The sequence below is a fragment of the Girardinichthys multiradiatus genome, chromosome 21 (genome assembly GCF_021462225.1).
Source record: "Girardinichthys multiradiatus isolate DD_20200921_A chromosome 21, DD_fGirMul_XY1, whole genome shotgun sequence".
Taxonomy (NCBI): domain Eukaryota; kingdom Metazoa; phylum Chordata; class Actinopteri; order Cyprinodontiformes; family Goodeidae; genus Girardinichthys; species Girardinichthys multiradiatus.
In genome coordinates this window covers 22,714,881-22,726,250 of record NC_061813.1, presented here as the reverse complement: position 1 = coordinate 22,726,250, position 11,370 = coordinate 22,714,881, and positions in this window count along the sequence as shown.

The window sequence follows — 11,370 nt, the reverse complement described above, 5'->3', positions numbered from 1 at the left end:
GCTGAAAAATTCCCCCTTTTTAGCAACCAGAGTTCTCACATGGCATGTACACTGCATGTGTGCACCACTGCTACAACTACATCTCAAATTTCCCAGCAAGAACCTATAAAAACATTTCTTAATCAAACTTTACACTATCTAGACTCTTTACTCGCCTCGGCATCCTGGATGCTTATAACATGAAATAAAACTATTTGCATGACCTATTATCTGAATGATTTGGTCAACAAATTTTTAAAACATGTCTGAGCATTACAATTTTTATTTTCCAGATAGTAAGTTAAATGTGAAAAAACAAGATAAAAGTAAAATAAAAGCAGCAGAAGACTGAAATCGACACCATTGATTCCAATTGATTCGAACTATGCAGAAAGGGAGTGCATTCAAAGATGTGACAAGACTTAAATTCTGTTTAGACCTGGACAACATGTATTTTTAGTAAACATGGTAAGATGCAATAGAGTTGATGGGATGATAGATAGAGCTAAACACAGGGCAATCCTAAAAGAAAATTTAGATTAACATTTTAGAATTAGGTCTATAAAAGTGTTTGAATGGCCTAATCAATGTCCAAGACATAAATCTAATGATGATCTGTGTCAATACTTGAAAATAATGTTCATATATGGTATTCATCCAAAATATTTGTTCTAGCAAAAAGACAACAGAGACATACCCAAACAAAGTTTACAGCTATGCCTGCATGAAAAGGTGGATCTAAAAACTATTGACTCAGTGGCATTGAATACATATGCACACAACACTTTTCAAATTTTGTTTGTCAAAACATGGAAAACCTTTTAACATTTTCCTTTCCTTTCCACTCCATAATTCAACACTTTGTGTTGATCCATCAAAAATAATTCCAATAAAATACAATGTATTTCGAAGTTGTCACATGCCAAAACTTTAAGGGGCGTGAAGACTTTTACAAGGCTGTGGACGTATATATATATTTTTACACAAATGTCAAAAATATCTTCATTAAAATATATCCACTCTTTTTGAAATAGTTTGTGGAGACTTCACAGCAGTAAAACACATCAGTTTCTCTCACAATCAACCACATAATTTCAACCAAATCTGAACCTTTGTGAATGATTTAGTAAGTATCTGAAATCCATTAGTGAGTTTGGCCCTTGAATCATGAGTGGGATTACAGGCCCATAATGACTGATCTCACCCTTAGTGAGGCTTCTCTCTGAGGGCAAGCTTGTGTTGGTCCCCAGAGCCCCCCGCGCCTCCATCAAAAACCTTGAGAGGGCCTTGAAGAAAAGAAAAAGAACACCCTCGTCTCTCCTAACCCCAGTCGAGCATAATCAGGCCCAGCCTCCCAATCACGAAACCCAAGTTGACCGCGGCCTACAGCCATTCCTCGTTCTTCTCTCTGGGCCCCCGCTGCTGATTGTTCCAGAAACAACAGATGGAAACTGTGAGCGTAAACATGTAAACATTGGGGGATTTATGGCTGAGAGCAACATCGAGCTGAGATCCTCTCTGTCTCACCACGAGGGAGATATCAGAACATGCAACGGTGTAAAGTCTTCGCAAAACAACTTCTTTGTGTCAGCTGTCATCCCTCCCAAAATACGGAAGCATAAACATGTATTCACCCAAACATAAACACATGCTGCCCAGTTAACAACCTAAACGACAGTATTGTATAAGGCATGTTAGAGTGTTTGTTTTAGTCAAACTCTTTGCAGATACAGGAACATTGAAGTTTAAGTAAAAAACATGCACAATTTCAAATTAATGTAGGATCACTAAATCTTTTTTAAACAAAATCTGTCCAACTTAAAGTCAAAGACAAAAGGTTCCATAAAGGAAATATGTCTGTCGACATGTGTGAGGGTGTTCGGCATGTAAAATTGCTCTAATTTTGGCAGATCTTAATTATGGAGCAGCAATCAATACAGGGGCACCTGAGAGTCAAAGCACGCATTCACCACTGAAAAATGTAAACATTTTGAGAGACTGATTGGTATCCCAACCACAGGACCGTTACCTGTCAAGTCCCAGAAGTGAGTACTAACCTGATGACTGCATGTGTGTGTGTGTGTGTGTGTGTAAATTAGTGTGCATGTACGTGATTATATTTGATTGAAATTGAGGCCTGCACGGGACATTAAAAAAAGCTCTGGTTAAAATCAGAGACTCTGCTCTGCTCTGGACTGACAACATCATTATATCATTTAAATTCTCTATGATTTTTTTATCTGACAACACAAATATGCACTTGGAAATAAAGTGAGACTCCATAAACCAGAAAAAAAGAAACTTGTATATAATTTTCCATGAAAACATGGCATCAAAAGTAGAAAATTAAAACAAAAAAAAAACATGAGTAGAAATTCTAAAATTTTATTTAAAAAAGGCAGATGCATAATGTTTGCATAATAAGTTTAACAAGGTTTAAGCATTTATTTTTTGTTTGTTTTTTCAATAAAACTTTAAATTTTATATTAGTAAGTAGAAGAACCTTTCTTTTAAAACAAACAATAAAAAATAAATAGAATTTAAAAAAACATTATTTTATAAATAAAAAGAGTCAGATCATAAAAAACATAATACTTGTCATAATAATAAATAAATATGATTATAGTGGACTGCCTGTTAATTTCTTTTTCTTTTTAATTTATTGAGTCGTCTGCGGTTTGACTAAAAAATCCTAATGCAGACATAACAATTTCCATGGACGTCATGACTGAAAGTCTCAGTACAATAAATGGCAAAACAGCATCACATCAGTTCCATGATTTTCTTTGCAGAAGTCTTGATTTGCTGCTGTGGTTCCTTGACATTTGTTCCCTGCACTGATGTTTCCTTGTTAAAGCGTACTGACGAACAGCTGGGGCGAGACTGGAAACGCTGCTTGAGGCTCAACACTATGGGGAGGCTGCCATTGATATCCATTGTGTAATTTGCTATTGGCAGGTGGGGGAAGACGGTGATTTAATCTGGGCTTTGGCTTTTGCCATCCGCATTATTGTGTCGGGATTCCCCGGGTCCCTGCTCTGCGGATCCTCTGTCACATTCTGTCATGCCAGCTTTGGGCCCTGCCAGCTGGCCCCATGAGCATGGCATAACACTGACTCCCCACAAGATGCCCTGCCTTTGTTATTCTTTCTATGAGAAAAAACAAACAAACACCCTAAATAACATGCACATATTATTGACCAAACCCAAAGCTCTTGCTCTGGCTTTGGGTTCATCTGGAAGCATCTTTTGATTTATTTTACTGTTCTGGAGCAATGCATCAACAGAAAAACAGACTCTCATGCAGGTTTATAAAGTTGTTCTTGTTGGTACTAGGGATTATTTCTCAAACATGCAGGTCTTGTCTCAGTGGACACACACTGGGACAGTGGCTAAAGGTCAGGCGTGCTCAAACAGAGGCGCTTCCTATCGGTGTCTGACTGGGTTATTTGTTTAAGAGCAAAGAGGCAAGGAGAACCACAAGAGCTCTCATTGGCTTTGAATGAGGCCACTTTACCTCACACATATAATTGAGGAGGATTCAGTTTGGGTTTGAATTATCTCTGGAGTCACAACAATATAATTATCTCATTCTCCATCCAAACATGCGCAAATTATTCTGAAGTTGTCTGAACTTCACCGAAAGTGTAAAGAGGGCTCATTCACTAATTTTTAATTGTCAGTGGGGAATGAAAAATAATAAGTCAAGAATATTTCTAAAACATATTTTAAAAAATGTTAGATTGCTAAGAGTCTGTCTGATTGTATTATTATTTTTGTTTTACAATTTATTTATTATCATTAAACTGCCCTAAGTAGTGGTTATGCCCAAACTAAGGTACTTTAATATTTTTTTTCAGATTTATATGTGGATTTTCTTTTTTGGGCTGAGTTTAATTCAATTAAGTAATTACAGAAAAAGATTACGTTAAGAAAAATAATGCAGTTAAAGACACCTTTCTCAGTTCACTAATTGCTTACACACTGTTGATGCCGAAGCACACACTCCAGCCTGGTAGGGGGTGATAACTCACCTAAATCTGTCAGCCACAAAGAAGATGCACAGGATAAACTGAGTAATGTAGGTGCATAAAAAAGTTGGGTAAACACTGTTAGTGTCACGGTGTGACATTTTGGTTTTTATTTTATGGTCTCTTGTGGTTTATTTTGTCTAGATGTTTTTATTTTGGTTTTTGTATTAGGTTCACCTGCTCCCTCTGTCTCACTGCGTCCATGTCAACCCTGTTCCCTGTTTCTTTGATTGTCTGCCCTTTGTTTCCCTCTCATGTCTCTCAGTATATTAGTTGGTCTGTGTTCTTTGTTCCCTGCTGGTTCCTTCGTCATTATCCCTGGTTCTGTTTTCTCTACATTTTCCTGCAGAGTACTCTCATGTAAGTTTTTGTCTGGATTCTTGTAGTACCTGCAGTTACTCGCAACGTGTTTGTAAATAGCTCTGGAAATAAAATCTGAAGACTCTTACAAACATGCTGCTCCCAAGCTCTTGTCTGCGCTTTGGTCCGATCCGAACACAGAACCTGACATTAGGAACCAGCCAGTACCAGGACCAAGAGGACAAACAAAAAGAGCTGAAGAAGTGGGTGCCACAGAAGAGGGAGGATTTAAAGAAAATGTTTGGCGATGAGGTAGAGATTGTACCTTCACCCATGTTGCTCCAGGAAATGGAGGAGGCTGAAGGACGCCAACTGACGCTGGTATCTCCAGCAGACAACCAGCGTCCACCCTACTTTGGGGGGTCCGTCCTCCATGGTCGCCTCGCAGCTGTTTTCCCCGGAGTTGGTGGATAGTCACCCAGCGCCCTCTGCAGTTTTCCAGCCATTAGTGTAACCTCCAGCCCATAATTGGCTGCAAGCCAGGCTGGAGAAAATGAAGAAAGACTTCATGAGGCAATGTTGCTTCAGTTTTGGACGCCATTTAATGGCACATCCCGAGGATCTGGACCTGGTGCACTCTGTCTTACAGGCCGAATTCATTACGGAGGGATGGCTCAATGCTCCGGCTCCTGTCTCCGCTGGTGGTCCTTTCGACCCTCTTCTTGTGGCCATTAGAGCAGCACAGATCCCCAAAGATCCTGGGCCACTGCTGGACGTCGCCAAACTTTATGAGCCTCTGCAGCCCCAAATTTCTGAGTTTCCTGAGGGGTCCGAGGACGGACTGCCTCTACTTCCTGGGTTTCCTGAGGGGTCCGAGGACAGACCGCCTCTACTTCCCGAGTTTCCTGAGGGGTCCGAGGACGGACCGCCTCTACTTCTTGAGTTTCCTGAGGGGTCCAAGGACGGACCGCCTCTACTTCCTGAGTTTCCAGAGGGTTTGAGGACGTGACGCCTCTGATCCTGGCTCCAGGGCTGACTGTCTGTGGCCAGATGGACTCTGCTCCTGGCTTGACTGATCCACAGCCTGACTCGGGGCCAGACACACCAGAGCCTGACTCGGGGCCAGACACACCAGAGCCTGACTCAGGGCCAGACACACCAGAGCCTGACTCAGGGCCAGACACACCAGAGCCTGACTCAGGGCCAGACACACCAGAGCCAGTCACGCCACAGCTAGACACACCACATCCAGACACGCCACAGCTAGACACACCACAGCTAGACACACCACAGCTAGACACACCACATCCAGACACGCCACAGCTAGACACACCACAGCTAGACACACCACATCCACACACGCCACAGCAAGACACACCACAGCTAGACACAACACAGCTAGACACACCAAAGCCGGACGCCAGGCCCAAGCCTCTGCGGGCCCTACCTAGACCCAAGTCTTCGCCGCGGTTCTGGCTTCGCTGCAGACCTCCGAGGCACCTGCTTCCATGTCGCAGACCGCCTGACTCCTCGCTTCGTGGGTTTGCCTGGCATCTCTGCTGCTGGCTTCTGGGCAGCCTGCCCCTCCGCTGCCGGTCTCCGGGCAAGCGCACCTCCGCTGCCGGCCTTCGGGCAGCCTGCATCCTCGCCGCATCGGCCTCTTCGCTGGCTACTTCGCTGCCGGCCTCCGGATCATTGGCTTCTTCGCTGGTTACCTCGCCGTAGGCATCCTGACCGTCAGCTGCTTCATCGTCGGCCTATGTTTTTCTCCTGGTTGGATTATTTATTGATTTTTGTTTGGACTCATGCCCTCCTTCCAAGGCCCCTCCGCCCGCCCTGGTCGGGTTGTTTTGATTTTGAACTCTTGTTTTGCTGCTCCCAAGCTCTTGTCTGCGCTTTGGTCCGATCCGAACACAGAACCTGACAGTTAGAAGTGCCACCTGGAATTCATTTAGGGCCAGCTTGAAATGAACTGTTTCTGCATTGATGTCAACTCTATGCATAAAATATATGGGGACAGTTTCCCCATTCCATTCTTTTCAAAACAGTAATTGCAGGAGAACTCAGTGCATCGATTTTGTTGTTGGCCGAGCAAACGCTTTCAATATGAATTTTATATCTTATCTTCTGAATATTCTCGCTAGCAAGGATTTCTGAACCTTGTTTACTTTCAAACCATACATCATCATTACATAATTCCCTTGATTTGTGAAGCTGGCTTGCCCCCATAGAAGTCAGTTGATGCGGGGCTATGGCTACCTCACTTGGTGAGTGAGGGGCATAACACAGGCAAAAAGCAGGACTTAGACCCCCTTAGCCACTATCGGCCTCTTCACAAAACACATTGAGACAGCTAAACAGCGCCTAAATCCTTCTCAGCAGCTCAACCAGTGGGGTAAGCAGATGGGCTCTAGTTTATGAGGGCTTTTAGTGGTCTTGTTAAATTTGTCCTTGAGCTACTTTCCTCTTGATTTCTCATTGGTAAATGATTAAAAATAATCCAGTGATTGCAGGAATAAACCATCTTTAACATGCACCAGCTGAAGCCGCAGGTTAAGCTTCTTCTGAATATCAGTCATGCTGCAAACAGCTCAACAAGTAGGCAGGTTCGAGCAGCTTTGAAAAGAAAAGTAGATGTGTGCTTATTGTAAAAGTAAAAAAAAAGATCGTTAGCTAAACTGAAAGCCTGTTACTTAAAAAATACAAACCGAAACAAACCACTTCCTGCAGCTAGGAAGTTGCTTACGTAATCAGTCCTTCAGTAGCAAAGCCAGGAATAAAGCGGATGAGAAATCAAATGGCATAAATTTGTTTTTGCTGTTGTGGTTTCCAGATCAAAATGCTATGTTGTTGCATAAAGCAGACGGCTGCCTCATTGCTCCCTTCAAAATTAAAAAAATGCCAATTTTAGAAAACATGTTTAAAAATCTTACTCTCTCACCAAAAAGGTACAAAGAGGTTAGAAAAAACTTGCTAGTTTTGCTAAATATTCACATAACTGTGGATGGAGACATAATTTTGTAATCATGTTTAGGAAAAATATTTGCCAAAAATAATTGTCTAAAACCAAAATTGGATTTTTGTCTTACTTCTTGTCACTTATGTAACCAGACACAAATTGCCACGTATGCAGCTATACTTTAACATGAATGCTGTGCTGAGTCTGAATACACATATACTTGTTCACATTTAAAAAGTTCTCAAAATGTACCTCAGCTTAATTATTCACAAATGTTACGTTAATGAATAAAAATAACCAATGAACAAAATATTTATTAAAAATGAACTTAAATAATTTGCACCAACCAGAATGCACCTAATCTGTGTTCAAATATGTATTTGTTAGAGTTACATCGTCTTAAGGCCGAGCTCTCTCTAATTTTGGTTCATGACTGAAGCTGTTCACGGATTCAAAATTAGCCCCTGACATGTAAGGTGGGTACAGTATATCACCAACGCCCTGGACCTTTGAATAGTGCACCCCATGCTGTGAATGTGTCAATGTTATGAAGTGCTGTTATCTGATCTATTGGGGTCCATGTTGGTGGAGAAGCTGTGCCTGCACACACATTTAGACACACACACAGAGTGGGAAAACTCGTCATCCTGCCTATTCCTGGTTATTGTCCTAATGAAACAGTTTACCTGTTTGCAATTTGTTGAATGCTGTTTTTCTGACTGAAAGTACATCTGAATTTATTTTTCCTCCCATAAGCTTATAGACACTCGAGCTCTGTTAGCAGAATTTGCTTGAAGACCCACGGACGGGTTTCTAGTTCTGTTGACTCAAAATCAAGGCTGGTCTAAAAACAATAAATGCCAAAAACAAAAAAGAGCTATTTTGGATGAATGCTCAAAGGGAGCCTGTCTACCTAATTTCAGCAATGACATTGTTTATAAAATAGGTAGAAATTAAACAACCCATCACCAGTGATGCTTGTTCTTTATTTCATCTGCTTTCATACAGTATCTGTTCTTGAGTTTGGTTTTCAAAAACGTTCTTTAATGTTTATCTTTAGGATCTATATCTGTTTACTTTGGTTGTGGGGGATTCCTTTAGGAGCTTAAAAGCATTTTATCAATGACCTCATCCAATTTACAGACTTGTTAACCGAAATAAGAGTGGGACAGGTCAATGCAGCTCATTTTGCTGGAGCATTTTTTATTAAAGCAGCTGTAAATGATGGTAAGAAACTTAACTAGCCCACTATGCTGCATTCTTCGACCAAATGTAATGCATAGAACAAACCAGACTTTAAAATTCATCCACTTGAACTGATTTCTTCCAAGGCCCAATGAAAATGATTTGTAGATTTAGCCACAACATTTCTTATCCACAAAAATGTGAATGTTTCATGACCTCGACAAGTGCTGTGCTAAACATAAAGTGCCTGTCAATACATGTCATAGTTTCTCTGATACAATTTAGCCCAAATTTATTCATACTCCTGACAGATTCGGGTTTAAAATTATATACATTTGACAAAGACGTTTGTTTCTGCTTGGATAAAAAAATTTAAAGGATCATCAATTTTAATAAATAAAGGTTATCTCTTTTTATGTACCTCCAATAAAAACTGGTGTGTCGAGAAATAGTTGCAACCCGATTAATAGAAATCAGCAGTACAACAATGAAACCTTATAATTAATGACCAGCTTTTTATAGGTTTCCTCCAGTATTTAGACATTTTATCTTTGTTGATGAGCTCCAAGTCTTTGAGGTTGGAAGACCTCATTGCCATCACCCTAATCTTTAGCTTCCTCCACATATTCTCTGGCAGATTCAAGTTAGGACTCCAAAAGGTTAGTATTACTTCTAGTCTGAAGCCAGGGGTGTAAATAATTTACTTTATTGTATAAATGATTTTATTTTCTAATTTAGAAGGTCAGGCTACTTTAAAATATTCCCTAATACATAAATGATAATTTCAAATAGTATTTAATGCGCCAAACTCTGAATTTAAAAATTTTGTTTTTCCAGCAGAAGCAGAACTTGTTTAAAACCTTGAATATGAAAATAGCTCCAAATAGGGCACAGTATTTTATTTACAAGGATAGTTTTTCAACATTTTGATTTCTTCAAAGTCTAAAGAATACAATAGGAAAAAAATAAATTGAATCAATATTTATTATTAACTGCTTAATGTGATGTTTCTCCAACTCCTCTTCTGATTGGTTGATCAGTACCTTGTGACATCTCCTTCCTCTGAAGCTCCAGGTCCTGATGAGCTGCTGGAGGAACCAAGCGAATCCATCAAAAACCTTTGCCTGGATAAGTGAAAACCAGGACTGATTACCCTCTTGAGAGTGAGGTAGGATTTATTCCTCTCTTTCTCTGCAATTACGTTTCTTGTGAAGTATGAAATATTTGGGCCAGAAAATGTTTTTTATTCTTGCTCTCTCAGGTAAACAAAAGAAAATACCTTTTGAGCTCACAATTCAAGGCTGTAAAATAATTTTCTTTAAAATATTACCTAAGGTGGTAAACTTTACCACCTTAGGTAATATTTTGAATTTTCCATTTCTTATTTATAAAAACATCTCCTTAATAACTAATTTGCAGAATATTTAACCTTAGTATCCCTTCTTATTTGTTTCTTTGTATTCTTATTTCTGTCTCTGTGCCTCTTTAAACTTAAATTAAATTATTAGTAATTAGATCTAAAGCAAATTAGGAATTAATGCAGTTATTGATAACATCTATTATTAGCTCCCAGTGTGTTTTCTCATAATCTTATTTATAGTGTAATTATTTTTTATGCTGATGCTAAATAAATGAATTTAATAAAGATATATCTTGAAATTGTGGAATTTGCTTTTTTGTAACAAAATAATTAATTGCTTAGAGTGAATTATGATTGATTATTTATTTACAATAATATAGCGTAAGAGTGCACTGGTAAAAAGCTCATCAGAGAGGGAAATACTGCTGCAGGAGTATTTCTAAGCTTGACTGTAGCTACTATTTTTTGAAGAATGGCCCAAAAGTCAAACAATCCAATCAATGATTTGTGTAATGTCTGAAACTATTAGACAGAATGTAAATTCATGTGTTATTCAAATACAAACACACACAAACTCACTTCCTCTGTCTGTGTCTGGGATGCGGGCGAATATTGCACAGGACAAAACCACATTAAAGGTGAATGTTGTTATTCTGCCTTTGGTCCTGCTAGACTCATCAGTTATCCTCCATGGCCTCCAGGACGTCTGCCATCCCCTCCCCTCCCTTGTGTTTGTTTTAAGGAAAATCTTGGGAGAGCGGAGTCTGACACAAAAGTGAAAACACATCTTTCATGCCTAAATAAATCTGACAAAAAATGCTTTATGAACTGCCACCTGAAGGTAGTCCTAAAAGCCACGGTGAGCAAAGTGACCATAAGGTTTAATCCAATTGGCTTCCTTGCTCCAAAACAGTCTTAGCAGATGGTAGGGTGTAATATGAAAGTTATTCACCCACTCACTACTGCAGTGCGTCTGTTATATCACCATGTCCTGTTATTCTTTATGGGTTCCATAGGCACTAAAGAGGAGAGAAGTTATTTTCTTTTCATTACTCCTCTCTCTTGGGGGACTGCAATACTTGGTCCAGATCTTCCCTTTCAGTCCAGAAATTCTTTTCAATTAAAGTCCTATCCTACCAGATGGTAGAGACATTAGGCCAGGGTCCTGCTGATGTGCCGTCCCTGCAGCCGATGTACAGCCATTTCATCTACCAGGCAGTAAATCTAAAGGCACCTAATGCCCCCGCCAAACAGGCAGCCGGCAACCTGTCAACTTACACCAGCCTGAAAACGGTGTCACGGATTGAGCTGAACTTTTGCCGTGCAGATGTCCGTGCCCTCAATCACACATGTATTGTCTTTGCCACGGATCAATTAAAAGGAGGAGGTCTAAAAAAAGGGTCCATTTGTAAAATGGACGTCCTCTAAGAATTGAAACAGCAGCAGAGAGCATTGGAAGCGTGAATAATTTATCCCGAAACCCTATCACAGTGTTTGTATCAGTTTCCATCATAAAGCTTGGCCAGGGAGCGGGGTGGAGGGGCATACATCAGCAA